This window comes from Artemia franciscana, chromosome 10 (assembly GCF_032884065.1).
Source record: "Artemia franciscana chromosome 10, ASM3288406v1, whole genome shotgun sequence".
Lineage (NCBI taxonomy): Eukaryota > Metazoa > Arthropoda > Branchiopoda > Anostraca > Artemiidae > Artemia > Artemia franciscana.
This window is the reverse complement of record NC_088872.1, coordinates 4661531-4687715: the sequence shown is the minus strand read 5'-3', so window position 1 is coordinate 4687715 and position 26185 is coordinate 4661531. Positions and strand designations below refer to the sequence as shown.

Sequence of the window (26185 nt, the reverse complement as noted above, 5' to 3'; positions counted from 1 at the left end):
TGCTTTGAATAGGCCGAGACTATCAAAAGGCGTTACAAGTCAAACCACAGTGCCCCCAACCATAGTATCGTCACACTTGTGAATAAAGCGAATTCTTATAAAGTGATAAATGTTGGTTTATTTTAGTCACAACAATTTGACAAATGTGGGTTTCAGTCACAACAACTTGACAAATGTGGGTTTCGAATTGGGGATGAAAACCCAGCCTTTTCAAATTATTCGAACAGAATGCAACACTGACACAAATTGATTTTGAGATTTAACACGAGTTACACCACAAACAAGATTTCCGCTGTATGTATGTTTGCCACAAGATTTCCTTGGATTTTATTGGCGGTTGAGTTTGTGACTTAAACCCTTTTTAAAAATCTGTCGAACAAGAAGAACTATGAAAAAAGGGACACCGTAAACAATAGCTACACTATAAAACAATAGTACACCAGCGAGTGTTGGAAACTCAACCAACAACTTGAGAAACGTCTCCTTGGATTCGAAAACATTTGCCTTCAAAAGATCCTCAAATTCAGTTAGCATCAGAAAATTACTAATAGGAAAATCCGGCTGAAAACGAACCAGCCCATAGTGACTGAAGTTATAAAGAAACAAGGATGGATATATTTGGGTCATGTTATACGCATGCCCGAAGACAGACTGCCCTCAATAATGAATCAGTGGCAGCCTGAAGGAAGACGAAGACGAGGCCGACCAAAGCATACACTGCGGAGGCAGTATGATTGGGACCTAAAAGAGGCCAACATTTCCCTCACTCCACAATGGGAAGATTTCACTGCAGATGCACAGCTTCGTGACAAATGGAGAGGCTTTGTCGAAGCCCTGTGCGCCACTGATGGCTCAGGAGGATCCAAGGTATAAGATAAGAGGATGTGTTGACCAAATTTTTACTCTTAGGTAAATAATTGAGAAGTGCCTGAGTTATCAAACACTTTTGGTACTCAGTTTTTTTCGATTTTATTGACAAAAGAGCTTTAGTAAAGGTCTTATCCTTGTACGGTATACAAGACAAATACATAAAAGTGATTAGTGCTATGTACAAGAATAACACTGTTGCAGTTAAGGTAGGAAATGAGGTTAGCAGCTGGTTTCGTATTAAATCAGAAGTTAAGCAGGGTTGTGTTCAATCCCCCTTTATATGGATCATTTCGAAGGGTTTTGTCGAAGAAGCACAGGAAAGGCAATGGGAGACAACGGAATCAAATGGAGAGGAAAAACTCTCCTCGGCTTAGACTATGCTGATGGTTAAAGCATCCTCGATGAAAGTGCGAGGAAAATGAATGAACTTTTAGAGGTTTTGCGAGTTCAAGGTGCTAGAATACGCTTGAAAATAAATGTTAAAAAAACTAAGTCACTAAGGCTAGGAGCAAATGAAGATGAAAAGGTGACTTTGAGTAACGAAAAGATTGATTAGATAGACAGCTTCAATTATCTTGGTAGCACTATTAGTGAAGACGGTGGGAGCAGTGAAGATATTAAAAGTAGAATAGCCAAGGCTCAGTGTGTTTTTTCTTAGTTAAAAAAAGTTTGCAAGAATAGGAGGATAAGTCTGCAAACCAAGAATAGAACATTGGAAGCTAAAGTGATTACATTCAAATTTGGTTTTGAAACATGGGCGCTCCAAAAGCCGATGAAGATTTGCTAGCTGTTTTCAAGAGAAATTGCCTACGCATTGTTTTGGGTACCCAACTGACTGACCATATTTCAAACAGTAGGCCGTACGAAAAGTGCGGTTCAGTCCCTCTTTTTAGGGCTACAACAAGAAAAACGTTGAGATAGCTAGGGCACGTTCTGCAGATGAAGGATGAGAGATTGCCAAAGACTGTCCTTTTTGGCCAACCGTCTAGGGCTAAACGGAAAACTGCTCGTTCACGTTTGGGGTGGGAAAAAGTCATAAAAAAAGATTTAAAGGAATTGGGAACTTCCTCGAAGGGTGTAAAGAGGGAGGCTTTGAATAGATCGAGATAGAGGAGGAGCGTTCGTAGCTGTGTTGGCCTCAGGCAGCCTGGTGCTGCGGTGAGTTGTTAGTAGTGGTAGCAATACTAAACCGTAAACTGTCACGAGCTGTCATCAATTAAGCTATGTTTTTTTTAGTCTTGGCTGCATATATTTGTCTCGTGATGCCTTATATGGTATGAAAGAGCGTACTGTTACCTTTGGTCAACTGAACAGCTGAGCGTTTCCTTACATTGCACAAAATCGACCATAAATTGCAAATATTCCTATATCACTGTCAGACACGTGCTTCTTTTGATCACTAACCAAAAAGACTATGTTCTAATAAATATGTCCAATAATGATGGTCTGAGAATGCTATTATTCCGAATAAAGAATTTTTATTCAGAATTTAAGAATTTTCATATGCCCAGTCAATTATAAGTCTGACTGAAGTGACTTTCAAACTACATACGCATTTTCTACGCTAAATGGTTAAATAACTTCGGGTAGCCTTTCACGCTTAAGCAGTTCTGGTAATTATAATCAGAGGATAGGATACTGCAGACCCCACAAATTTTCTTGAAAACTTCATTATTTAACATACCCTTTCAAAAGTCAGCATTACTGATGTGATTTAATTACGCTCGTGCAGATTCTTGATTTTTATTGATGAAAATTAAAATCCCTTTGCACTTTCTGTCTACTTCACTACTTCACTGCTAGAACCCGCTAGACCTTGATTGCATTTCAGCTGAGTCACCACTCAGCTGTGAAGGTCACCACTTCTGCAACTGTACTGTTTGGAGTTTGGACTGAGAGATTGACTGACAATAGGGCGATATTTTCCATTCCTCGTCATAGAATGATACAGAATGGATTAAGTCAGATTGGGATAAGTGCTATCAGGAATGCTACTGAGCGTTATTGAGCAATGGGCTGAAGGAGAGGGCGATATTTTCTACTGGTCGTTATAGAATTTGGACTATTTGGAGTTTGGACTAAGAGATGGACTGAACAATAGGGCGATATTTTTCATTATTCGTCATAGAATGATGCAGAATAGATTAACTCAGATTCAGATAAGTTTTCTCAGGAATCTGGACTGAACGATACTAAGCGATGGACCGATCGATAGGTTTATATTTTGCAATAGTCGTCATGAAATTTGGACCGTGTGGAGTATGGTCTGAGCGAGGGACTGAGCGATGGGGCGATACTTTCCATTACTTGTCATAGAATAATGCAGAAAAAATTAGCTCGGATTTGGATAAGTGCTCTCAGGAATGTAGACTGAGCCATAATGAGCGATGGACGAATCCATAGGCCGATACTTTTCATTACTTGCCATAGAATTTGGACTGTTTGGAGTTGGGAATGATCCTATGACTAAGTGATTGGGCGATATTTTCTATTACTCGTCATAGAATGATGCAAGATGGATTAATTCGGATCGGGATAAATACTATTAGGAATGCGGACTGAGCGATGAGCTGAACGAAAGGGTGATATTATCCATTACTGGTCACAGAATGATGCAGAATGGATTAATTCAGGTTTGTGTAAGTTGTCTTAGGAATTTGATTAGCCAGAAAATGATTGATGTCCCCTGAGAAAAACTGAGCTACGATTTAAACATTTGGAACGCAACCTACTGCGCGTTTCTAGCTCATAATGCGATTCAGAGCCCGGCAGCAGATAAACACATTTGCCAAGTTAATTTAAAAACAACATTTGGGAGTTTATTTGCCTATAAACAGCAATGGTGCAGTGTTTAATATTAAGCTTATTTGGTATCCACAGGGATGAACTTGTTGACAAGTTAGCCATAACTTATTTCTTGTTCAAATCAATAACAACACCTTCTCTTTTTTGATTTAATACAGGAGAAGTGAAACAGGTTAGCAACAAGAACAACCTCTGGCAGAATTAGGATATCTTAATTGCCAGCACAGGTCGACCATCCAAAATCAAAACGCATTTCTTGCGAAAACTGAATCAAATATACCATAAAGAGTAATAGCAATTCGTTTTGTAAAGTACGACAATTCGAATTTTATCAAAAGATCTCTTGAAAATCGCCCTTAAAGGATCTCTCAACGGCCTTCGTCCATGAGGCAGAGCACAAAAACCATGTACGAAGAGCTGCGACAAAATCAGGATGGCCCAGGCATCACGCACCACGATATACCGAGCCCTTGTGAATCACGAGTTGTTGCCCCAAAACGTTTTCCGAGGATGGCTGTGACCTATGTAAGTAAGCAAGTAGGTAAACATTAATCATCCAAACTGTATTGATTGGTGATGTCTACACGAAGAGAAAGAATCAAACTGTAGCGTAAAGAGCGGGGCGTTGAAGAGGAAAAGCCTCTTTCATATACGGAGTAATTTCTGTTCGTTTTAAGTTTTAATTTCGCTCCTTACTTTCATTTAAAAAACTTGTTTTTTTAATTTAATTTCTTGACGTTTTTTTAATTAGTGCATGTTTTGATATTGGCTCTCCGCACATAAGTAATTAATGCGAAATTTGCATATTTATTTTTTTGCTAAATGGCTTTCTCATAGTGTTAATCGGAAGATTTTGAGAAAAAAGAAGCGAGGGAGGAAGCCTAGTTGCCCTCCAATTTTTTGATTACTTAAAAAGGCAACTAGAACTTCTAATTATTCACGAACATTTTCATTAGTAAAAAATATATATAATTTACGAATTAACTTACGTAACGAACTTCTATATTTGTATTTTTTTATTGCGTAGATGAGGGGATTCCCCCTCGTCGATACCTCACTCTTTACACTAAAGCTTAAATTTTGTCCCAATTCCATAAGAATGACCTTTGAATCACAAATTGAGGGCCGTGGAATAAATAGTTCAAATTACTAAAAATGCTTTAGCGTAAAGAGCAAGGTATTTCGAGTAGATAAACCCCTCATATGTGCAATAATTTCTGCTCGTTTTAAGTTTTTATGCTGCTCCTCACTTTCAATAGAAAAAACTTTTCATAATTATTTTTTCATTTTTTTTAAATAATACTAGAAAATTTAAAGTCTCTTCCCCCATGAGAAGTTTTTCCAAGTAAAGATCCTCCTAAGTAGCCCCCAGCCTCATTTCCCTCCCCCAAACCAAAAAAATACCCCTGAAAACGTCCGTACACTTCCCAGTAACCATTACTATATGTAAACACAGGTAAAATTTTGTAACTTGCAACCCCTCCCACGAGGACTGCGGGGGAGTAAGTCGTCCCCAAAGACATCGCTATTAAGTTTTTGGACAATGGTGAATAAAATGGCTATCTCATAATTTTGATCCAGTGACTTTGGGGAAAAAAGAGCGTGGTAGGGGACCTAGGTGCCCTCCAATTTTTTGGTCACTAAAAAAAAGCACTAGAACTTTTAATTTCCGTTAGAATGAGCCCTCTCGCGACATTCTAGGACCACTGGGTCGATACGATCACCCCAGGAAAAAAACGAAAACAAAAAAAACAAACAAAAAAAAAACAAATAAACACGCATCCGTGATTTGTCTTCTGGCAAAAATGCGAAATTCCACATTTTCAAACAGTTCGTGGTAACGAACTGTAGTAAGGAGTGACCCGGCTCAATAGTAACCAAAACTCTAAAAAATTGAATTTTCATATCAATAGCTACATCAAAAGAACCGCATTTTAATGCTGATTTTAAATATACAAGTTTCATCAAGTTTAGTCTTACCCATCAAAAGTTACGAGCCTGAGAAAATTTGCCTTATTTAAGAAAATAGGGAGAAAAACCCCCTAAAAGTTGCGGAATCTTAACGAAAATGAAACCATCAGATTCAGCGTATTAGAGAACCCTACAGTAGAAGTTTCAAGCTCCTATCTACAAAAATGTGGAATTTTGTATTTTTTGCCAGAAGACAAATCACGGGTGCGTGTTTATTTGTTTGTTTTTTCTTTTTCCCAGGGGTCATCGTATCGACCAAGTGGTCCTAGAATGTCGCAAGAGGGCTCATTCTAACGGAAATGAAAAGTTCTAGTGCCCTTTTTAAGTTACCGAAAAATTGAAGGACATCTAGGCCCCCTCCCACGCTCATTTTTTCCCAAAGTCAACAAATCAAAATATTCAGATAGCCATTTTATTCAACATAGTCGAAAACCATAATAACTATGTCTTTGGGAATGACTTACTCCCCCACAATCCCTGGGGGAGGGGCTGCAAGTTACAAACTTTGACCAGTGTTTACATATAGTAATGGTTATTGGGAAGTGTAGTGACGTGTTCAGGGGGATTTTATTTTGTTTGGGGTGGGGCTGAGGGGAGGGGACTATGTTGGAGGATCTTTCCTTGGAGGAATCTGTCATGGCGGAAGAAAAATTCAATGAAAAGGGCGCAGGATTTTCTAGTATTACTATAAGAAAACAATGAAAATAAACATGAAAACGTTTTTTTCAAATGAAAGAATGGAGTAGCCTTGAAACTTAAAACGAACAGAGATTATTACGCATATGAGGGGTTCTAAAAATACTTTAGCATAAAGAGCGAGGTATTTAGGAGGAGATAAATACCTCGGTCTTTATGCTAAAGTATTTTTAGTAATTTCAACTATTTATTCTACGGCCTTTCTGATTCAGGGGTCATTCTTAAAGAATTGGAACAAAACTTACGATTTAGTGTAAAGAGCGAGATATTAACGAGGGCACAAACCCTCTCGTATATATGATAAAAATATAAGATTATGAAAGTTTGTAACGTAAGTTAATTCTTAAGTTACGTATATTTTTTACTAATAAAAACATTAGTTAAAAATTAAAAGTTTTACTTGCATTTTTAAGTGACCGAAAAATTGGAGGGCGACTAGACCCCCTTCTCCACCCCTTATTTCTCAAAATCGCCTGATCGAAACTAAGAGAAAGCCATTTAGCCAAAAAAAGAATGAATACACAAATTTCATTTTAATAATTTATATGCGGAGAGCCAAAACCAAACATCCATTAATTCAAAAACATTCAGAAATTAAATAAAAAAAACTAATTTTTTTTGCTGAAAGTAAGGAGCGACATTGAAACTTAAAACGAACAGAAATTACTCCGTATATGAAATGGGTTGTCCCCTCCGCAATCCCTCGCTCTTTACGCTAAAGTTTGACTCTTTGCCACAATTCTATTTTTTAAAACAATTAAAAGCTTTAGCATAAAGAGCGAGGGATTGCGGAGGGGAAATCCCATTTCATATACGGAGTAATTTCTGTTCGTTTTAAGTTTTAATGTCACTCCTTACTTTCAGCTAAAAAAAATAGTTTTTTTTTATTTAATTGTAAATAGGAACTTGAAACTTCTACATTAAGGTTTTCTGATACGCTGAATCTGATGGCGTGATTTTCGTTAAGATTCTATGACTTTTAGGGGGTGTTTTCCCCTATTTTATAAAATGAGGCAAATTTTCTCAGGCTCGTAACTTTTGATAGGTAAGATTAATCTTCATGAAAGTTATATATTTAAAATCAGTATTAATGTGTGATTTTTTTGATGTAACTATTGGTATCAATATTCCAATTTTTAGAATTTCGTTTACTATTGAGCCGGGTCGCTCCTTACTACAGTTCGTTACCACGAACTGTTTGATATTGCAAGACAAATGGATTTACTCCATAAACACATCTGAATGCACAAAACTCAAGCGTGTTTGTGTGAATACACTTTTTCTTTTTGCACAAAAAAGATGGCTATTGAAATGTTTTTTTTCGTGTTTCATAGGAAAAATTTTAATTCCAAGCGAATAAATGAAAATTAGATATATAAATATATTTTACAAGGACCTTTTTTTACAGAAACTACAAGAAAAAATTACTTCTGTCTTACAGCCACCACACTCGAGTTCTGCCGAGAAGTAAAGTTTGGTTAATGCTAATGAAATAAAACAAAATATGATGAAAGTATCATACTTTATCAACAAACTTATGAAAACTACAACGCAGAATTAAGGAAAGAGGGCCATCCAGACCGCATTATATTAAATACGTAACCCAAACTATCCTAACCTAACCAAAGTACCAACTGAAGATTTAATCAAAATATAGCTACAATGTAGTTTCCCACCCAGATCAAGCTAATATTGTCTGGTATGAAGACAATGAAAACCGGTTATTGTCTCAGGTTCACGATGCAAGATTTTGAGTGTGGTGGCTATAAGACGAAAGTACAAAAAAAAAAAAAAAAATACATACACTAGAGTTTGGTGACATCTGTATATTCCAGTTACTTTTTCAGTTGTAGGAATTAGTATTATTTTTTTATAATAGTGAGGTTTTATGCCAATCCTGTTAGTTAAAAAGAAATCTTATTTTTTGGGCATGAAATGGAGCTGGCAACTGTACAAAGTTTCGCACTACCATGCTCTTGTCATCTTTGAGAATACTTTATATGAATAAATTTTATACTTTTTATTTATCCTAATTGTGCTTATCCATTTTACGTTTTTAATTCTCTATTTTATACTAGTCTTAAAAATTTGAATCATAGGATACAACAGATATCTCGTAATTTTTTATTTTAAAGAGAACAGTTTATAAAGGTCTTCATTTTCGTAACCACCTGAAATTCAATGTTCTTCTATCTTTTTATTCTACTTTGCTCCCTTGATTGTCAACTTTACCTTCGAGGAGACCGAGTAGAGGAAGAAAGAAAGATAAATATAAAACGAATGCTGGAAAGTGCAAGATGCAGGCAGTAATTAGACAGTTAAGCAGATAGACAGAAGAAGATGTGGAACCAAAAAAGAAAACAGGGACATAAGGTATTTCTGGTGTCTTGAGAATTGGGATACACTATGTGCAGTCCATTGAAGTAGAAAGCTATATTCAGGAAGCTATATTCAAAGAAAGATAAAGATAAAACGAATGCTGGAAAGTGCAAGATGCTATACGGAAGGTCGGTTATGCACATTTGCCGGACAGACGAAGAAGTGGAACCAAAGAACACGGGGACATAAGGTATTTCTGGTGTCTTGAGAATTGGGACACACTATGTGCAGTCCATTGAAGTAGAAAACTATATTCAGGAAGGTATATTTGAAGAAAAATAAAGATAAAACGAATGCTGGAAAGTGCAAGATGCTATACGGAAGGTCGGTTATGCACATTTGCCGGACAGACGAAGGAGTGGAACCAAAAAGGAACACGGGGACATAAGGTTTTTATGGTGTCTTGAGAATTGGGACACACTATGTGCAGTCCATTGAAGTAGAAAGCTATTTTCAGGAAGCTATATTAAAAGAAAGATAAAGATAAAACGAATGCTGGAAAGTGCAAGATGCTATACGGAAGGTCGGTTATGCATATTTGCCGGACAGACGAAGAAGTGGAACCAAAAAGGAACACGGGGACATAAGGTATTTCTGGTGTCTTGAGAATTGGGACACTCTATGTGCAGTCCATTGAAGTAGAAAGCTATATTCAGGAAGGTATATTCAAAGAAAAATGAAGATAAACGAATGCTGGAAAGTGCAAGATGCTATACGGAAGGTCGGTTATGCACGTTTACCGGAGAACGAAGAAGTGAAACCAAAGAGGAACACGGGGACATAAGGTATTTCAGGTGTCTTGAGAATTGGGACACACTATGTGCAGTCCATTGAAGTAGAGAGCTATATTCAGGAAGCAATATTCAAAGAAAGATAAAGATAAAACGAATGCTGGAAAGTATAAGATGCTATACGGAAGGTCCGTTATGCACATTTGCCGGACAGACGAAGAAGTGGAATCAAAAAAGAACACGGAGATAAGGTATTTCTGATGTCTTGAGAATTGGGACACACTATGTGCAGTCCATTGAAGCAGAAAGCTATATTCAGGAAGCTATATTCAAAGAAAGATAAAGATAAAACGAATGCTGGAAAGTGCAAGATGCTATACGGAAGGTCGGTTATGCATATTTGCCGGCGCCGGCAGTAATTAGACAGTTAAGCAGACAGACAGACGAAGCAGTGGAACCAAAAAAGAACACGGGGACACAAGGTATTTCTGGTGTCTTGAGAATTGGGACACACTATGTGCAGTCCATTGAAGTAGAAAGCTATTTTCAGGAAGCTATATTCAAAGAAAAATAAAGATAAAACGAATGCTTGAGAGTGTAAGATGCTATACGGAAGGTCGGTTATGCACATTTGCCGGACAGACGAAGGAGTGGAACCAAAAAGGAACACGGGGACATAAGGTCTTTATGGTGTCTTGAGAATTAGGACACACTATGTGCAGTCCATTGAAGTAGAAAGCTAAATTCAGGAAGCTATATTCAAAGAAAGATAAAGATAAAACGAATGCTGGAAAGTGCAAGATGCTATACGGAAGGTCGGTTATGCACATTTGCCGGACAGACGAAGAAGTTGAACCAAAAAGGAACACGGGGACATAAGGTATTTCTGGTGTCTTGAGAATTGGGACACACTAAGTGCAGTCCATTGAAGTAGAAAGCTATATTCAGGAAGCTATATTCAAAGAAAGATAAAGATAAAACGAATCCTGGAAAGTGCAAGATGCTATACGGAAGGTCGGTTATGCACATTTGCCGGCAGTAATTAGACAGTTAAGCAGACAGACAGACGAAGAAGTGGAACCAAAAAAGAACACTGGTGTCTTGAGAATTGGGACACACTATGTGCAGTCCATTGAAGTAGAAAGCTATATTCAGGAAGCTATATTCAAAGAAAGATAAAGATAAAACGAATGCTGGAAGGTGTAACATGCTATGTGGAAGGTCGGTTATGCACATTTGCCGGAAAGACGAAGAAGGGGAACCAAAAAGGAACACGGGGACATAAGGTATTTCTGGTGTCTTGAGAATTGGGACACACTATATGCAATCCATTGAAGCAGAAAGCTATATTCAGGAAGCTATATTCAAAGAAAGATAAAGATAAAACGAATGCTGGAAAGTACAAGATGCTATATTGAAGGTCGGTTTTGCACATTTGCCGGCGCCGGCAGTAATTGGACAGTTAAGCAGACAGACAGACGAAGAAGTGGAACTAAAAAAGAACACGGGGACACAAAGTATTTCTAGTGTCTTGAGAATTGGGACACATTATGTGCAGTCCATTGAAGTAGAAAGCTATATTCAGGAAGCTATATTCAAAGAAAGATAAAGATAAAACGAATGCTGGAAAGTGCAAGATGCTATACGGAAGGTTGGTTATGCACATTTGCCGGCAGTAATTAGACAGTTAAGTAGGCAGACAGACGAAGAAGTGGAACCAAAAAAAGGACACGGAGACATAAGGTATTTCTGGTGTCTTGAGAATTGGGACACATTATGTGCAGTCCATTGAAGTAGAAAGCTATATTCAGGAACGTGCGTAGCCCCCCTGAACATTCACACTCTATCAAATCTCTTGGTTTTTATTCTTCGTTATATCAAATATATTTTGTTACTTGTGTATTATAGCCACTACATTGTTGTTCTTGATCTCTTGTAAAACCGATTTCTCTGTGTGAACTTGGAGATGATCAGCTTAGCCTGAGTAAGATAGACAACTAAGTAGGTATATTTCAATAAAATATTTAATATATAGACTTGGTTAGGTTAGGTATTTAATAATGCGTTCTGGGCGGCCTGCTTTTCATAATTCTCTGTATTAGTTTCCATAACTTTGTAATTAAAGTATTATATTTTCATCATATTTTGATATATTTCATCAGGATTAACCTAAATTTCCTTCTTGAGTGTGGTTGCTATAACGCACAAGTACCTATTTTCTATTATTGCACCCCCCCCCCCAAAAAAAACAAAATTCTGCACAGTTCCCGGCTTTATTGCCGTATACTATCCTATTTCAAAACTAATGGCAAGTGTTATTGTATAAACATGCGTATAACATTGTTAAATATACGCAGAAGACTAGCACTTCCGTTTCAAAACTTTGGCCATTGTCCTCACACGAATATGCATATACAGTTTGAACATGCGTAGAGTCTTGCTTGCAGAATATTTTTTAGATTTTGGCCACAATCTTTATATCATCGTTCTCTAAAAGTAAGCCTGCCTTCTGCCTTTTCATAATTTTACTAGAGATCAAAAATAAGGTTAGAAACTTCATCATTAAAAAAATCACTAGATAGGTCTTGAACAATGGTTTTTCAACATGTTTTTTCCCATTGATGACCGCTATTGTCTACTATATATTGAATTTGCTAGAAGGTTTTTTGATTCCCTAACTAATTGGTAGTATCCCCTCAACGGGTCCTAGCGCACACGTATCCTCTACTCTTTTCTTCCTTTGTAGTTTATGATCATCGAGAAGGATTAACGACGATTTCCCAAATGTTGCCGTTTACATAACCAAAATAATAGATTTTGTTATTGTTAACTACAGTCATAGATGGTGACATGTTTTCTTTTCTAACAACAATTTTCTTAGCTTCTAAGCAGCTTTTTCCATTGATTTTATGAAAGTTATGTCTGATAAAAGAATCAAACGTGAGACATATTATTTCCTATGGTGAAAGAATGACACATTACTCAACTGATCCAACAAGTCAACGATAGTATTATGTTCTTAAAATATATTCTAGGGAAACCAATATATTGCTTCTGGGACGCTGGCCAACAGGTGTTAAGCGTTACTACATCGTAACAATTTATTTTCGCGATCGATTTCTCATTTGGATATATGATAAAGGTAATCAGTTATTTGTTTCCGATCACCTTTTTTGGCGTTATTCCAATAAATTGCATGCCACAGTCATTTGAGATAACTGCTGGAAGGAGATATTCTTTTGATGGTTAATGAAACTTGTTTCGATCTCCAAAAATTGCAATGATTACAACCGGGCAGGTATCATTTATGTAATATATTGGTACTGAGTACATCGGTATTCTATTACTGGCGTTAAACATGAGTTTGAGTCCACACGTTCCCATCCAGGACCCCAGGTCCCCATCCAGGGTCCCAATGCCTCCAGACATCTTTTTAACCCTCTTCCCCTGATTTTTTTGGAACAGAATTTCTTAACTTGGATTTTTTTGCGGCCGTCCCCATAGAACTCTGCGGATGAACATTGACAGTAGACAGTTTATTTCATGTTTTGATCAATCTGAGCGGTGATTTGCTTCTCTTTCTCTCTCTTTCTCTCTCTCTCTCTCTCTCTCTCTCTCTTTCTCTCTGTGTCTGTGTGTCGGAGCGGGTTTTTGATTGTCTCTGTGTCTGTCTTTGTGTGTTTGTGTGTGACTGCAAGTTCTTATGCCTTTTTTGTCTCTCTCTCTCCCTCTCTCTCTCTCTCTCTCTCTCTCTCTCGCTCTCTCGCTCGCTCTCTCTCTCTCTCTCTCTCTCTCTCTCTCTCTCACTCTCTCTCTCTGTACATATGTGAAATGGTGTATCCCGGGGGTGTGGGGGGCACCCCTGCCCTAACTTAGTGGTGGATTTGAAGTTGGGAGCACTTTCTATGGTTTGGGTTGAGACGAAAGTAATTTTTTCATAACTGGTTTTTAATAGTAGAGTTTTTAATAAGTTTTTAATTATTAAGACTGTTTGTTTTTGCAAATAAGTTTGAAACAAGGTTTCAGTTACTTTTTGCGGTCTCTGTTAGATTTTACTAATGACGAATACCACAAAAAATATCTAATTAAACTTAGATTTATCAAATGAATATGTCCGTATTACCACAGATGCCAACTGTGAGGCAAAAATATTCATTTCGTAATAACAAGGAGGGGAAATTTATAATCCTAACTTATTAAGGCCATCGAAATGATATTTCACGGTTGTGCTGTCACAACGGGGCTGAAAAGCAAAATATTTACTTTTTTATTGTCATAAGATTGTTTTCAATTTTTGCTATGGCACTGAGGAATAGAAATTGATATCATTATTGTTTTTGGCTATAATTTTTGGTTTTTGGGTTAGCTTTTTTGGCAAAGCGGGGTGGTTTTTAAAACATTGTTTTTAGGGAGGTTTGTACAATAGAATATAAATATATGAGAAGGGCAAAAACTATTAATTTAAACATTGGATTTTGGTGAGCAAAGGCTAAAATTAATTTTTTTGTTTAATTTTTGTGCTCAAAGGACATATCGAGATTTAATCGCTTGACTCGAATCTATAAAAATTTCAAGATAAGAAAAAAAAATTAGCAATCTCTACAGCTTGAAACCCTGAGAATTTAAATAGCAAATTCATACCTATCAAGTACAAAAATAGCAAACACGTAAATCATTTGTTTTTTAAGGAGTATTTCGACTCACGTACTCAGTTTGAAGCAAATAACTACGTTCATCTTGATTAGAGTTCACATTTTTCTTACGGTTTTGATCTTTATTTCCTCACTAGCTGTTGGGGAGGGGCTTCGCGCCTCCCAAGCCTCCCCCCGCACGCGTAAGTTGTTACGCGCCATTGTGGATGTGTCCCTGTGTCCCACCTGTGAATATAGATATATATATATATATATATATATATATATATATATATATATATATATATATATATATATATATATATATATATATATATATATATATATATATATATATATATATATATATATATATATATATATATATATATATATATATATATATATATATATATATATATATATATATATATATATATATATATATATATATATATATATATATATATATATATATATATATATATATATGTGTGTTTTTAACTACGTAAAACTTGCGAATATACAACATTCTTTGCTGTCCCATTGTCTGTGCATATAAATAGATTGTCAGGTTTACCGACTCTTGAACATGCAACATATAATTGTCCATAGGAAAAACAACTCGAATTCAGATTTATACCTCATTATTCTAATGATTGCCCTAGAGCTTTGTTGACGGTGATTGCTAATCAACAATCCCTGTGTCCCCGTCGTCATTTATATATCCCCCCTGTGCCCCCCAGCGTCCCCGTTGTAGTTGTGTCCCTGTGTCCCGGTCGTCATTTATATTCCCTGTGTCCCGGTCGTCATTTGTGTCCCGGTGCCCCAGTCTGTAAGTTCTCTCTGAGTGTCCCGGTCGTCGTTTATATTCCCTGTGCCCCAGTTTCCCGGTTATCATTTGTGTTCCGGTGTCCCGTCTGTAATTTCTCTCATTATTCTAATGATTGCCCTTGAGCTTTGTTGATGATGATTGCTAATCGAACATTCCCTGTTTCCCTGTCTTCGTTTATGTATCCCCCCTGTGGCCCCTGGCGTCCCCGTTGTAGTTGTGTCCCTGTGTCCCGGTCGTCATTTATATTCCCTGTGTCCCGGTCGTTATTTGTGTCCCGGTGTCCCAGTCTGTAATTTCTCTTTGAGTGTCCCGGTCGTCATTTTTCCATGGGAAAAACAATCCGTATTCAGATCTATACCTCATTATTCTTATGATTGCCCTTGAGCTTTGTTGATGGTGATTTCTAATCGAACATTCCCTGTGTCTCCGTCGTCATTTATATATCCCCCCTGTGCCCCCCGACGTCCCCGTTGTAGTTGTGTCCCTGCATCCCGGTCGTCATTTATATTCCCTGTGTCCCGGTCGTCATTTGTGTCCCGGTGTCCCAGTCTGCAATTTCTCTTTGAGTGTCCCGGTCGTCATTTATATTCCCCGTGTGTCCCGGTTTTTAATTTCTCTTTGAGTGTCCCAGTCGTCATTTATATTCCCTGTGTCCCGGTCGTCAGTTGTGTCCCGGTTGTCCATGGGAAAAACAATCCGTATTCAGTTCTATACCTCATTATTCTAATGTTTGCCCTTGAGCTTTGTTGATGGTGATTGCTAATCGAACATTCCCTGTGTCCCGGTCGTCATTTATATATCCCCCTGTGCCCCTCGGCGTCCCCGTTGTAGTTGTGTTCCTGTGTCCCGGTCGCCATTTATATTCCCTGTGCCCCTGTGTCCCGGTCGTCATTTGTGTCCCGGTCCGTAATTTTGTATGTCGACAAACATGACGTCAGTCGACAAACAACTTCATGACAGAATAATGCTCAATCCTTACAATGACGTCAGTCGACACACAAACATGACGTCAGTCAACGCACACACACAAACAAACAACTTATTTATATATATATATATATATATATATATATATATATATATATATATATATATATATATATATTATGATGAATAGAAGAGGAAATACTAACGAAGAGCTCTGAACTGACAGGACTCTAGACTGACAGGATTAGCCATTATAATATTCACCGACATATTGAGGTAGACATTGACCGTGCAATAAATAGATATGGTGGAAGTTGAAATAGATAAATATACTTTTTCTTATAAAACTGCGAATTCTGTAATTTAAGTGAAATATACCAAACTTTAAAAAGTGGAAAGATACGCTACGTTGTCATGAGAAGTAAAATTTTGATTAGTGAATTTTGAGATTCCTTCAAAGGTGACACTGCTTACTATAACGCTATTTAAAAAACAGTGATTAGTCAATACTTTATTGCCTATACTTAAAACCCTCATTTTATATGTTTTCTATGCATTTCCGTCTCTTCGTTCAGTTTTTCTTAACACCCCTAAAAGAACTAGTTTTTAATATTGAATGTGTCTTTTACCAATATGCAAATTGTATCTCTATCCTTACCTCCTACTCTTCCTTTCTACCATAGTTACTAAGCTAGCAGCCATTCTAAATGGTAAAATTCTAAATGGCCTGTATGTCTCAGCCACTGTTTGCCCTGTCTCTTGCTCTTTGTGCCTATATGTCTGTTTGGGTGTTTGCTTGTCTCTGTGTCTGTCTTTGTGTGTTTGTTTGTCTGACTCTAAAGGTGTGTATGTGTTTCTCTGTCTCTCTCTCTCCCTTTCTCTCTCTGTCTCTCTCTCTCTCTCTCTCTCTCTCTCTCTCTCTCTCTCTCTCTCTCTCTCTCTCTCTCTCTCTCTCTCTCTCTCTCTCTCTCTCTCTCTCTCTCTCTGTGCCTGTGTGTCTGAGAGGTTGTTTTCCTTTGTATCTGTTCCCTTTATTACATTTCTGGCTTTTTAATGAGCATTCTAAACGTTCGATCTTCTAGCGTACCCTAAAATTAATTGAGACGTGACAAAGTAATGCAAATAGTAATGACAAAATAATGAAATTATGGTATGCAGAATATCATAACAAAAATGAATGCTTTGCTTTTATTCCATAAAACGCTTAATTTTATTTATTCTTGACATGTCACTTATTCCTTTGTTTTAATTTATACATGAATTTAACATAAATTCAGTTACAATTTCATCACACATTTCATCATTTGTGTTATTGGAGTCATTGACTATATCTGTTGATAAACCATTGATGATAGTAGTTATGTTTGTAGATGATTTGTTTCTCATTAGTTCATCTTTATAGCCCCGTTGTTATGCTGTTTGCCAATGCAATCTCTATTTTTCTTTTGATTTCCCTGTCTCTTACCGCATGATTTGTACATAGTTTGCAGTTTCGGTACATAGACATGATATGCATTATGATGTTAGTGCAGCACTATACCTTTCTTTCCCCCTTTGCTTTCGTTTGAAGGCTAATACCGGAAATATGACGATAGGATATCTGCGTGTCACCAGAACTATAAGCAAGAAGTTACCCCTCGTCGTCGACTATTAGTTTCAGACTTGTATTATCTTTGAGCACTAGCTTCTCAGGAATTGTCACTCTCGCTTATCTACTATCAGCGTTGTTGAGCTTTTTCGATATTCCAAAGGAATTTAATCTCTCACTGTCATGGCAACGTACAAATACATTTCCAATATGATCTCCATTAATACTTGTCTCCTAGTTCAAACATTTATCCTTGTCAATATTCAACACAACTATAGCTTTATCATGTGCATATACTTTCTTTCTAAAATTGTCTGATAAAAATTTTGAGATTGTCATTTGTATAGGGGTAAAATATTACGTATAATATTTGACATAGGGAAGAATGTTATAGGTACGTTTGTTATAGGTAACTTTGGGTGGGGGGATTTTCGGTTGGTGGATTTTTCATGGGGGAAATTTTTCATGGGAAGGGAAGTTTCCAGGGGGTGAACTTTTCATGCGAAATTTTTCAAGAGGGGAATTTGCCAGAATTCCTATACAAAATTATTTTGAAATGACTTGCTTTCTCACTGCTGACTCAATTTTACGCGTGGAGATGCTTAGGATAATCCTCTGGGGTAAATTTTCACCAAGCTCGAATTGTCCAGGGAATATTTCAGTAGGAAGGGAGTATTTTTCCTTGGAGGTGGAACAAGAATTCCTGGCATTATTCAGAAAACGATCAGATATTAAAATAAATTAAAAAACTCAACTAAAAGAAACGAACGGAAAAAACTCAACATTAAAACTCATAACGAACGGAAATTATTGCCTTAATGAGGGGTGGTGTCCATTCCTTATTATATCGGTCTTTACGTTAAATTTTGGATTGGGTCCCAATTTATTAAGAATGACTCCTGAAACAAAAAGATCGTTTAATTAGAACAATTAAAAGCTTTTTTAAAAGTACTAAGAAACTTCAGCGTGAAGAGCGAGGTGTTAAAGAGGGGGCAACACCTCTTATATGCGCAATAATTTCTATTTGTTTTAAGTTTTAATGTTGCTCCTCAATATCAGCAGAAAAAACATTTTTTTTTTTTTTTAGTTACTACCGCTTAGAAACAGAGGTACGAGATTGTCAAGAGGCAGAGTATGTGCTTCTTGCTCTTTTGAATTATTAATTAAAATTTATTTCATCAATGCTTGTCCGGCTTTTGTTTTTGGAAAATTCTATTTATACACGTATCTGCAACTATGAGGAAAATATATACTGTTCTATGAAACACTATTGTCTTAGGATCGGAATGTTCGCACACAATTCACTTTGTAAAGATGAGGATGAAGACTTGGATCATTTTCTCCTGAAACCCCAGTGCTCTTAGATTTAGGGGAAATTTATTTGCATGGATTAATTTGATGCTTCCGGGTATTCTGCAAAATAGTAACCCAACCACAATATTTCGAGTGGGAGTGTATATAGATAAATCCTTAATAATAAGAAAAAGTTTTATATGATTAATTTTTGTTGTTGTTAGATTAGGCATTTTCGCGTTGTATTCTGTTTTTGTGCGTGTTTTTGATTCATACTGTTGTTTAATTTTCCTTGCTTGTTTCTTATTTATTTATATTTTTGTGTGTATATGGCAAATGGGCTTTTGAAATACACTTATCCATCTATCTATCTATCTATACGTAGCTGCAACTATGAGAAAAATATTAACGGTTCTATGAAACAGTGTTGTCTTAGGATTGGAATATTTGTACAATTATGGGGAGAGGAAATTAATGACTCAGAGCCAGCTCTAAGGCGGACTTTGGCAGTTTCATACTTTTCCAAAAATGGACAAATTCATTTATTTTTTTTTTCCTTTTACTTGTGGTATATTTGTATATTACACAGTTTAAAGTTATAGCCCTCAGTTCGGTCTTAAAGTAACTGACATTAAACGGATGATCTAAGATAAAGATGAAATCTTATCTTAAAGATTTAACTTTATTAAATCCCTTTTATACAAAGGTATTTACTATGAGGAACAAGCGAAAAACAATTTTCTAAACAAGCAATAAAGTAATTTTTAGAGCATTTCCTATAAAAGCAGGATACGAAAACAGTGAGTCCTTACACGGGGTTTGAAAGTTTGGACCCAAGTTACCCCTGAAATATCATGATTTATATTACTGGTTTTCAAGTCTTTGGTAAAAAGTCCTTTTGTTCCCTACCTTTGGAAAAGTAACCCTTCCCCTCCAAAGTGAAGCGGCTCAATAGTAACCAAAACTCTAAAAAATAGAATTTTGATATCAATAGCTACATCAAAAGAATAGCATTTTTATGCTGATTTTAAATATATATGTTTCATAAAGTTTATTCTTACCCATCAAAGTTACGAGCCTGAGAAAATTTGCATTATTTTAGAAAACAGGGAGAAACACCCTTTAAAAGTCATTGAATCTGAATGAAAATCACACCATCAGATTCAGCGCATAAGAAAAACCTACTGTAGAGGTTTCAAGCTCCTATCTAAAAAAATGTGGAATTTTGTACTTTTTGCCAGAAGGCAGATCACGGATGCGTGTTTATTTTATTTTATTTTTTTTTTTCGCCAGGGGTGACCGTATTGACCCAGTGGTCCTAGAATGTTGCGAGCGAGGTACTGACCAGGAACCACTCATATACGTAATAAAAACATGAGAATACAAAAGTTCGTTACGTAAGCTAATTTTTACGTTATGTATATCTTTTACTAATAAAAACATTCGTAAGAAATTAAAAGTTTCTAGTTGCCTTTTTAATCAGAAATTAAATAAAAAAAAGACAATTTTATTAACTGAAAGTAAGGAGCGATGTTAAAACTTAAAACGAACAGTAATTACTTCGTATATGAAAGGGGCTGCTCTCCATCAACGCCCCGCTCTTTACGCTAAAAAGTTTTTTACTGTTTTAAAAAGTCGAGTTGAGAGAAAGAGTCAAACTTTAGCGTAAAGAGCGGGGCGTTGATGAGGAAGCAGCCCGTTTCATATACGAAGTAATTTCTGTTCGTTTTAAGTTTTAATGTCGCTCCTTCCTTTCAGTTAATAAACTTGTTTTTTTTTTAATTTAATCTTAAACAAAGCGCCGTATATGCGATTTATTGTTACCGCTGAAAGTTTTATTTCGGAGAACGTCAGAAAATAATTATTTCAAAAAAGATAATAATTTTGAATAGAAATATTTACGACATCTATGCCCATATATATATATATATATATATATATATATATATATATATATATATATATATATATATATATATATATATATATATATATATATATATATATATATATATATATATATATATATATATATATATATATATATATATATATATATATATATATATATATATGTATATATGTATATATATATATATATATATATATATATATATATATATATATATATATATATATATATATATATATATATATATATATTGCTCACACAAATTATTTTATATGTTGTAGTTGTAGTTGTGTCCCTGTGTCCCGGTCGTCATTTATATTCCCTGTGCCCCGGTCCTCATTTGTGTCCCGGTGTCCCAGTCTGTAACTTCTCTTTGAGTGTCCCGGTCGTCAATTTATATTCCCTGTGTCCCGGTCGTCATTTGTGTCCCGGTGTCCCGGTCTGTATATACATTTGTTTTTGAATTGGTATATGATGAAATAAATTTTTATTTTTTTTCCTTTTTTTCTTTTTAGTTTTTTTTTTGGTTTTTACTTTTTTTTTTTAGCTTTTTTAGTTTTTTTTTCTTTTCAGTTAGACAGACAGACAGACAGACAACTTATTTATATATATATTCCCTGTGCCCCGGTGCCCCGGTCGTCATTTGTGTCCCGGTGTCCGGGTCTGTATATACATTCGTTTTTGAATTGGTATATGTTGAAATAAATTTTTAGTTTTTTTTCCTTTTTTTCTTTTTCTTTTTTTTTTGTTTTTACCTTTTTTTAGCTTTTCTTAGTTTTTTTTTCTTATTAGTTTTTTTTGTAGTTTTTACCTTTTTTTAGTTTTTCTTATTTTTATTTATATTTTTTCCTTTTTTTCTTTTTGTTTTTTTGTTTTTACCTTTTTTTTCCTTTTTTCTTTTTGTCTTTTTTTTGTTTTTACCTTTTTTTTTAGCTTTTTTTAGTTTTTTTTTCTTTTTAGTTTTTTTTGTAGTTTTTACCTTTTTTAGTTTTTTTTTTATTTTTATTTCTATTTTTTTTGTTTTCTTTTTCCCCTTTATTTTTCAGTTTTTTTCCTTTTTTTAGTTTTTTTTCTTTTTAGTTTTTAGTTTTTAAGTTTTTTACCTTTTTTATTTTTTTTTAGTTTTTTTAGTTTTTTAGTTTTTTAGCTTTTTTATTAGTTTTCAGTTTTTTTGTAGTTTTTTACCTTTTTTTAAGCCAAGGTTCGAGCCTGGAACCTCTTGAACCTAGAACCTGGAACATAACACCTTACCAACTCAGCTACATCGGCTTGAATACATTCGTTTTTGAATTATTGGTAAGGCGTTATGTTCCAGGTTCTAGGTTCAAGAGGTTCCAGGTTCGAACCTTGGCTTTAAAAAAAAGGTAAAAACTACGAAAAAAAAACTAAAAACTAATAAAAATAAATAAAAAACTAAAAAAACTTAAGAAATTAAAAAAAGGTTAAAAACTAAAAAACTAAAAACTAAAAAGAAAAAAAAACTAAAAAAAAAGAAAAAAACTGACTGGGTCACCGGGACACAAATGACGACCGGGACACAGGGAATATAAATGACGACAGGGACACAACTACAACGGGGACGCCGGGGGGGCACAGGGGGATATATAAATGACGACTGGGACACTGGGAATGTTCGATTAGCACTCATCAACAAAGTTCAAGGGCAATCATTAGAATCATGAGGTATAGATCTGAATACGGATTGTTTTTCCCATGGACAATTTTATGTTGCATGTTCAAGAGTCGGTAAACCTGACAATCTATTTATATGCACAGACAATGGGACAGCAAAGAATGTTGTATATTCGCAAGTTTTACGTAGTTAAAAACATATATATATATATATATATATATATATATATATATATATATATATATATATATATATATATATATATATTATATATATATATATATATATATATATATATATATATATATATTATATATATATATTCACAGATGGGACACAGGGACACAACTACAATTGCTTGTAACTAATATGGCGCGTAACGACTTACGCGCACGGGGGGCTTGGGGGGGGCGTGAAGCGCCCCCACCAGCTAGGTGTTGGGGTGGCGCGAAGCTCCATCCCAACAGCTAGTATAGATATATATATATATATGTATGTATGTATGGAAATATATAAAATAATTTATCTTGGGACATTAATGTTAACCTTTTTTTTATTCCAACCAGATATGTTACTCTTCGTACTGAGGGATAGTAACTATAGTCTAATGATTATCTAAAAATAAACCTAGAATTAAAAGACGAAAGAAAAAAGGATTCATAAAGTTTTCCAAATCTTTTAGCTTTTACCCCTGGCTATTTCACTGTGAAGTTTTTTTTTTATTCTTTTTCATGTTTATTATGAAGCTATCATATCAATTCCACTCAATGATTGTCTGGCTACAAATTAATATTTTCATTATTATATTTGTCGCGAAAAAAAAATTTATCTGACTAAAATATGTAATTACTATCTGAGTAATTCCATTCATTCCACTCCCCCCTTACCATTTTGACATCGTTAATGACAAACGGTGAAAAAATTGAACGAAAGAAATAATTAACAGAAAAGCAAAACCAAATGTTGGTGATTTTAAATCAAGGAATTTGTCCGATACCATGTATCTGAAATACCCCAAACAGAGGAAGGAGAGAGTTGTTTGGTTCCTTCTATTCGAGTTTCTTCAAAAAGTTAGTTTTTTTCTTTTGCAGAGGACGGCTTAGTGGAAGTCCTTGCTGAAATATCGCTTTATATTTTGTTTTATTCACGGACTGAAAACTACCCTCCTTCTTTCTCTTAGTCACTTTTTACGTTCTTCTTTTTTTTCGTCTCATATCATGCATAGTCAATGTAGTCTCAGAACGTTTATGTAAGTCTTGAAATACAAAACTCCTGATTCATTGGAAGAAGAAGTAGAGGGGGTAATTTTAGACCTGGATCAATTAAGTCAAGACAAACTTTAAGCCGATTGGTATTTTCGATGCCCTGTGTTAAGATAGAATAAAAAATGGTTTGAACATTACAAGACCACGCATCGAAGACAAAGTAGCATGGCACCAGGGTTGCCAAAACTTTTAGGGACTAAAGTGTCAAATTCAGCAAAAAAAGGACACCTTTAGTGTCCTCTTAGAAAATTAGCCAATATACTTTAAAAGTTTACAAAAAAGGCTTTAAATGGTTTTCTCACAACTCCAGGGCCAGATTTTCGTTCGTTTTTTTTTTCAAGTAAAAACAAAGCGGTTCTTCAAATAAGTAAAATTCCATGTAAAACCTCAAATCGCCTAATACGTGAAGAAGAAAAAGAATTCAGTACAATTTCTCGGGTTCTCTCGAACCTTCGGTTGTACTAGTTATTCTTCTTTTGGAAACTCAGTAAAGCGGACAGTTGGACGACAGTTTTCATTTTTATCGTATCTGGCAAAAAATTTGAAAGCATAGTCTTATTTTAGGAACTGCAGAAGATTCTGAATCTTTGTGCTGTGTTTGCGGTGTTACAGGAATTTTTATCAAAAATATTTTTTAAACTCTCTTGATCAAGTCACATGTTTCAACACGTTTGGATTTTCGCGCTTTTGAAAAGGAAATTAGTGCAGATACGATAAAAAATCCCTAAGACGAAAACAAAAATGAAAAGCACAAAGCACAAATTAAAAGCAGTTGCAGTAAAAAAAAAAACTGAAAATAAATACATATGGTATTGGTTTTGAAAAAATGCCAAAAAGTGTCCTTTTTTTTCAAAAAATTGCCTCTTTTCACCCAAAAGTGGCACGGTGTCACCCAGAGTGAAAAAGTGCCAAAAAAGCACTAAAAGTGTCCTTTTGGCAGCCCTGCATGGCACGCAAACCTAGGTCCCAGCACTCTCCCGGACCGTAGGGCAAAAAGAGCTGAAAAGCTTGTTATGTAAGACGAGCACAATTAAATACGTAAGCCATTAAGTATGTATCACAGAATTTTTTGTATTTTGTCAATACCCTCAAAAATTTCATTTTTTCCCGTTTTACTGATCATGTTAACATGATAATATGTCATTGATTGTGAACGTTTGACACGCATGTCAAATATCAAATAGAGAAGCATTTTGGATAATCCAAATCGATGATTTACCAGGCAATAAAATATAATCTAATATATCAATCTATTAAGCAAAAAAAATTATAACAACGAAAATAAAAAATAACTTGTTAAAATATCCAGTCGCCCATCTAAAATCATTTCATGAATTCACTTATGTATATTACATGGTAAATTAGGGTTTTTCAAAATTATGAGCCGCCTAACTCAAAGGGCTCACAATATCTGATTTCAATTGCAAGCCTATCAAAGCAATTTGCATTAATAATATCAAATCAGATTAATCAAGTGGCACAATACCTATTGTAAAATTAAGAAAATTGGGTTGATTTGTAGTCCTACATCAAGCCTAATATAAATAGAACAGTGTACAATCAAGATAATGCTGCCAACCAAATGCGGCTACATTATACCTTATCTTATGTATTCCAATCTCAAGTTGAGCAAAAATAAAAACAAATATGACACAATTTTGTCTGACTGGGTGATGTTACTATTTATTGCGTTAATTAATTTGTAATATGTGCTAAATGATACGGAAAATGGACCGGTGTGAATACTTTATCGACACGGACGGGTTGTGCGCGAAATTTTGCCACTGGAATTTTTTTTATGGCACTTGGTATTAACCAAGGTTAATTCGGAAAAAATAGAAAAAATGAAGTATTTTTAACTTATGGGCGGGTGATGGGATCTTAATGAAATTTGATGTTTGGAATGATATTGTGTCTCAAAGCTCTTATTTTAAATCCTGACCGGATCTGATGACATTGGGGGGAGTTGGAGGAGGGAACCTAAAATCTTGGAAAACACTTAGAGTGGAGGGATCGGGATGAAACTTGATGGAAAAATGAACACAAGTCCCAGATACACGATTGACATAATCGGAACAGATCCGCTCTCTTTGGGGTAGTTGGGGGGGGGGGGTAATTCTGAAAAATTAGAAAAATGAGGTATTTTTAACTTACGAACGGGTGATCAGATCTCAATGAAATTTGATGTTTAGAAGTATATCGTGTCCTAGAGCTCTTATTTTAAATCTTGACCGGATCTAGTGACATTGGGGGTGGGGGGAGTTGGGAGGGGGAAACCTAAAACTTGGAAAACACTTAGAGTGGAGGGATCGGGATGAAACTTGGTGGGAAAAATAAACACAAGTCCTAGATACATGATTGACATAAACGGAACGGATCCGCTCTCTTTGGGGTAGTTGGGGGGGGGGGGTTATTTCTGAAAAATTAGAAAAAATGAGGTATTTTTAACTTACGAACGGGTGATCGGATCTCAAAGAAATTTGATATTTAGAAGGATATCGTGTCTCAGAGCTCTTATTTTAAACCCATCCGGATCTGGTAACATCGGGGGGAGTTGGGAGGGGGATACCTAAAACTTGGAAAACACTTAGAGTGGAGGGATCGGGATGAAACTTGGCGGGAAAAATAAGCACAAGTCCTAGATACATG

At 35.5% G+C, this 26185-nt stretch overlaps 1 protein-coding gene across 2 annotated transcripts in view; it reads right to left on the bottom strand.

Annotated features, from left to right (window-relative positions):
- LOC136031682 (uncharacterized) overlaps nt 1-26185 on the bottom strand; it is an 82099-nt gene that overhangs the window by 18472 nt on the left and 37442 nt on the right. Inside the window, exon 1 of one of the 2 annotated variants that reach the window (XR_010618557.1) lies at nt 2167-2390. The exons of the other annotated variant lie outside the window; for it this stretch is intronic. The gene's annotated coding sequence lies outside the window, so the exon portion shown is untranslated. Of the gene's footprint in view, nt 1-2166; nt 2391-26185 lie in introns of those variants that run through there. 2 annotated transcript variants of the gene reach the window in all.